The following is a 6,226-nucleotide window of genomic DNA, read 5'->3' as shown; positions in this document are numbered from 1 at the left end:
GGGAGAAAACTTCTTTCTCCTGAGCATAGCTAATGTTCTGGGACTGATGTGAAACCCCCAAAGAGAAAAATAAGAAATTTTTTTTTTTTCCTTTTTCCCAGTCTGTTCCTTTTAGACTTGGGTTTGGGGGGGAGATAAAAAGAATGACATGGACGTGGCAGGGAAGTAGGCTGGTGGTGAAAGTTGAGATGGATTTCATAGGAAGGTGAAGCAGATCTCTGAAGCTCCCAACATCTTTGACCTCCAAAGATCTCAGAAGACTTGCTCATTCTTGGGCAAGGCTTTCAAGATCTTCACATCTGCCTACATCTTATCCATTGCAAATCATTCTGGGGAATTAGGGTGTGAAGGCAGCCAGGATTTGGCCCAATCAAATAAAGAGGTAATAAGGTTGCAACTCACGGGGCACCATGGGTGGTGCAGGGAGATGCACAGTGTTTCTGGAACACAGGCCAGTGGCACCAGCATTGAGTCAAGTACACATCAGTCAATGCAAAACGTGTCTTATGCCATGACAAATACAAACAGGTCATCATGGCAATTTTGGGAGGGACAAGATCTCACCTATAGGTGAAGAAAGCCATGATAGGATTGCTAAGGAAGTGGCACTTCCAGAGAAGTTTTATTCTCTTGGTAACATTGCACAAAACCCTCTTGAGAGCAGATGTCTTTCTTTAGAAATTGTCTTAGCTCTTTTTTTTTTTTTAAGATGGAGTCTTGCTGTGTTGCCCAGGCTGGAGTTCAGTGGTGTGATCTCAGCTCACTGCAATCTCCGCCTCCCAGGTTCAAGCGATCCTCCTGCCTCAGCCCCCCTAGTAGCTGGGATTACAGGCATGCGCCAAGCATGCCCGGCTAATTTTTGTATTTTTAGTAGAGACAGGGTTTCACCATTTTGGCCAGGCTGGTCTTGAACTCCTGACCTCAAGTGATCCACCTGCCTCGGCCTCCCAAAGTGCTGAGATTACAGGTGTGAGCCACCGCACCCGGCCAATACATCTTTTTATTGTGTCTTTTTTTTAACTGACTACAAAGACCCAGAAGAAATATTATGTCTTTTGTTCACATTGTGTTACTCTCCTCAGATTGGAGTGATAATGCCTTTTCATTTTTACTTCATTTATTTATTATTTTTTGAGACAGGGTCTCACTCTTTCGCCCATTCTGGAGTACAGTGGTGCAATCATGGCTCACAGCAGCCTCGACTGCTTAAGCTCAAGTGGCCCTCCTGCCTTAGCCTCCCAAGTAGCTGGGACTACAGGCATGCACCACCACATCTGGCTACTATTTTTTTTTTTGAGATGGAATCTTGCTCTGTCCCCCAGGAGTGCGGTGGCACGATCTCGGCTCACTGCAACCTCCACCTCCCAGGTTCAAGTGATTCTCCTGCCTCAGCCTCCTGAGTAGCTGGGATTACAGGGGCATGCCACCACGGCCGGCTAATTTTTGTATTTTTAGTAGAGACAGGGTTTCACCACGTTGGTCAGGCTCATCTCGAACATCTGACCTCGTGATCCACCCGCCTCAACCTCCCAAAGTGCTAGGATTACAGACATGAGCCACCGCTACTGGCCTGCTAATTTTTTTTATTTTTATTTTTTTGTGGAGATGGGATCTCACTATGTTGCCTAGGCTGGTCTCAAACTCGTGGGCTCAAGTGATCCTCCTGCCTTGGCCTCCCACAGTGCTGGGATGACAGGTGTGAGCCACTGCACAAGGTCAACAATGCCTTTTAAGTGTGAAGAATTGTTAATCAAGTGAATTCGCCCTGTTTATTTCTACATAACAAATTATGTGAAGCTTAGTGGCTTCAAATAAACATTTTATTACTATTATCATGATTTTGAGACAGGGTCTCACTCTGTCACTCATGTTGGAATGCAGTGGTGCTACCATAGCTCACTGCAGCCTTGACCTCCTGGGCTCAAGTGATCCTCACACTTCAGCCTCTGAAGTAGCTGGGACCATAGGCGGATACCACCACACCTGGCTAATTTATTTATTTATTTTGTGTAGAGATGGGGTTTTCCCATCTTGCCTAGGCTGTTCTAGCACCCCTTGGCTCAAGCTATCCACCCACTTTGGCCTTCCAAAGTGTTGGGATTATAGGCATGAGCCACCACACCCAGTAAAATAAACATTTTAAGATAAAACAAATACTTATCTGTTTCTGTGGGTGAGGAATTCAGAAATAGTGGAGCTGCATGAAGGATTCTATTCAGGGTCTCTCATGAGGTTGTGGCTAAGATGGCAGCAGCGGCTGCAGTCATCTGAAGGTGTGACTGGGGCTGAGGGATTCCCTTTTAAGGTGGCTTCCTCACGAGGCTGTTAGCAGAGGCCTCAGTTTCCTACTGGCTGTCAGCAGGGGGCCCCAATTCCTCATTACATAGGCCTCTCATATGTTGTTTGAGTGTCCTTAAGACAAGGCAGCTGGGCCAGGTGTGGTGGCTCACGCCTGTAATCCCAGCACTTTGGGAGGCCAAGGCAGGCGGATCATGAGGTCGGGAGATGGAGACCATCCTGGCTTACACAGTGAAACCCCGTCTCTACTAAAAATACAAAAAATTAGCCGGGCACGGTGGTGGGTGCCTGTAGTCCCAGCTACTTGGGAGGCTGAGGCAGGAGAATGGTGTGAACCCGGGAGGCGGACCTTGCAGTGAGACGAGATTGTGCCACTGCACTCCAGCCTGGGCGACAGAGTAAAACTCCGTCTCAAAAAAAAAAAAAAAAAAAAGACAAGGCAGTTAACTTCTCCCAGAGCAGGTGATTCAAGAAAGAGAGCAAGGTAAAAGCCAGTTTTTTTATGATCTACCTGCAGAATTCAAACTCCGCCATATTCTTTAGAAGCAAGTCACTAAGTACAGCATACATTCAAGAAGAGAATTAATCTCTACCTATTTTATTTTATTTTTTATTTTGAGACAGTGTCTTGCTCAGTTGCCCAGGCTGGAGTGCAGGGACATGGTTATGGATCACTGAAGCCTCGACCTCCTGGGCTCAAGTGATCTTTACACATCAGCCTCCTAAGTAGCTGGGACCACAGGTGCATGCCACCAAGCTCAGCTAATTTTTTTTTTTTTTTTGAGACGGAGTCTCACTCTGTCACCCAGGCTGGAGTGCAGTGGCGCGATCTCGGCTCACTGCAACCTCCGCCTCGCCTCCCAGGTTCAAGAGATTCTCCTGTCTCAGCCTCCCAAGTAGCTGGGATTACAGGCATGCACCACCACATCCAGCTAATTTTTGTATTTTTAGTAGAGATGGGGTTTCACCATGTTGGCCAGCCTGGTCTCAAACTCCTGACCTCAGGTGATCCATTCGCCTCGGCCTTCCAAAGTGCTGGGATTACAGGCGTGAGCCACCGCACCCGGCCTCAGCTAATTTTTTTGTATTTCTTGTAGAGATGGATTTCACCATGTTTCCCAGGCTTGTCTCGAACTGCTGGGCTGAAGCGATTCTCCCTCCTTGGTCTCCAAAAATGCTGAGATTACAAGCATGAGGCAACGTGCCTGGGCTTAAGTTCCACCTCTTGAAGGGAGAATGTAAAATAATCTGCAGACATATTATAATACGTCTTGCATAATATGTCTTATATAATATGTCTTGCATAATAGGGCCAGGTGCGGTGGCTCACACCTGTAATCCCAGCAGTTTGAGAGGCTGAGACAGGAGGATCACCTGAGGTCAGGAGTTCAAGACCAGCCTGGCCAACATGGCAAAACCACATTTCCACTAAAAATACAAAAATTAGCCGGGCGTAGTGGTGGGCGCCTGTAGTCTCAGCTACTTGGGAGACTGAAGCAGGAGAATCACTTGAACCCAGGAGGCAGAGGTTGCAGTCAGCGGGGATTGCACCACTGTGCTCCAGCCTGGGCAACAGAGTGAGACTCTGTCTCAAAAAATTAAAATAAAATAAAACTAAGTAGTTTAGAGAAAGGACCCTATGTGGAAGGAGCTCAGATCTCCAAAGAGATAGTGCTGACGTCTCTGAGCCCAGAGGTTCCCATGAGGCTGGGACCCAAACCTTGGTGAATGAGGCGCTGCTCAGCTGTTGCTGGTTCTCTGGCTGGGTACAGAAAAGCTGGTTCTGTGAGTGTTAAAAAGAAAAACAAACAACCCCACCCCCCCCGCCCCCGCCCCGCGCTGCCAAATGGAATGAATTGCTGCTTCCAGGGAGAAGTGCTGCTGGAGTGACACAGGAATGCGAAATAGAACAAGACCAAGTTCCCGCTTCCTCCTCCAGCGCTCTGTTCTCTCACACGCGCCCCCTGCTGGCAGATCCTAACAAGGAACTTGATGGCAAAGTACAAACATGGTTCCCAGAGTCCCATCCCAGGTACATGAGCCAGGTATAGAAGGGTTAGTTTGAAGCTGACAGTACCGTATAACGGGCACAGCTGATTAATTTGAAAACTATTAGATGAAACTACACAAAGAACCAAGAACAAAAACTTGTGTTCCCCAATACCATTTTGCATCCTTTGTATCCAGAGTTTTTCTTTAGCTGTTGTATATCCTTCCTAACAGTGTCCTTACTTTATATATAACTAGGAAGTTACCCAAGGCCACACAGTAAGGAGCAGAAGCAGGATTTGAATCAAGGCTGTGTGCCTCCAAAGCCTATCCTTTTTTTTTTTCCTTTTAAAATATATATATGTATTTTTTTTGTTTGTTTGTTTTAGGCCAGGCACAGTGGCTCATGCCTGTAATCCCAGCTACTCGGGAGGCCGAGGCAGGAGAGTCGCTTGAACCCAGGAGGTGGAGGCTGCAGTGAGCCGAGATCGCGCCACTGCACTCTCACCTGGGCGACAGAGTGAGACTCTGTCTCAAAAAAAATAAAAAAAATAAAATAAAATAAAATATATATATTTTTGAGACGGAGTTTCATTCGCTCTTGTTGCCCAGGTTGGAGTGCAATGGTGTGATCTCAGCTCACCGCAACTTCCGCCTCCTGGGTTCAAGCGATTCTCCTGCCTCAGCCTCCCGAGTAGCTGGGATTACAGGCACACACCACCATGCCCGGCTAATTTTTTATATTTTTAGTTCAGACGGAGTTTCACCATGTTGGTCAGGCTGGTCTTAAACTCCTGACCTCAGGTGATCCACCTGCCTCGGCCTCCCAAAGTGCTGGGATTACAGGCGAGAGTCACCACACCCAGCTGGCAATATTTTTTTTTTTTTTTGAGACGGAGTCTCCCTCTGTCGCCCAGGCTGGAGTGCAGTGGCGCAATCTCGGCTCACTGCAAGCTCTGCCTCCCGGGTTCCAGCCATTCTCCTGCCTCAGCCTCCCCAGCAGCTGGGACTACAGGCGCCCGCCACCACGCCCAGCTAATTTTTTGTATTTTTAGTAGAGACGGGGTTTCACCATATTGGCCAGGATGGTCTCGATCTCCTGACCTTGTGATCCACTCGCCTCGGCCTCCCAAAGTGCTGGGATTACAGGCGTGAGCCACCGCGCCCAGGCCATTCTTTATTTTTTGAAATAAAGGGTCTCGCTCTGTCACCCAGGTTGGAGGGCAGTGGCGCGATCATAGGTCACTGCAGCCTTGACCTGGGCTCAGGGGATGCTCCTGCTTCAGCCTCCTGAGATGCTGGGACTACAGGCGTGTGCCACCATGCCCAACCATGCTCTCTGTGTTGCCAGGCTGGAGTGCAGTGGCACGATCTTGGCTCACGGCAACTTCCAACTCCCTGGTTAAAGCGATTCTCCTGCCTCAGCCTCCCAAGTAGCTGGGATTACGTGCCACCACGCCCAGCTAGTTTTTGTATTTTTAGTAGAGACGGGGTTTCACCCTATTGGCCAATATGGTCTCGATCTCCTGACCTCGTGATCCGCCCGCCTGGGCCTCCCAAAGTGTTGGGATTACAGGCGTAAGCTACCACGCCCAGCCAAAACGTTTTAAATTAAAAAACAAAAAACAAAAACCATATATATATATATGAGATACGGTCTTGCCATGTTTCCCAGGGTTGTCTGGAACTCCTGAGCACAAGCGGTGCACCCACTTGGCCTCCCAAAGTGCTGTGACTAAAGGTGTGAGCCACCTTGCCTGGTCTTGATTTTTATTTTCTTCTGAGATTTTTTTCCCCTACAATAAACATTAATTTTAATTAAAAAGTTTCGGGGCTGGGCGCAGTGGCTCACACCTGTAATCCCAGCAGTTTGAGAGGCCGAGGCAGGGGGATTGCTTGAGCCCAGGAGTTCGACACCAGCCTGGGCAACATGGTAAAA

Source organism: Nomascus leucogenys, chromosome 13 (assembly GCF_006542625.1).
Source record: "Nomascus leucogenys isolate Asia chromosome 13, Asia_NLE_v1, whole genome shotgun sequence".
Taxonomy (NCBI): domain Eukaryota; kingdom Metazoa; phylum Chordata; class Mammalia; order Primates; family Hylobatidae; genus Nomascus; species Nomascus leucogenys.
Note: the sequence above shows the minus strand (reverse complement) of the source record.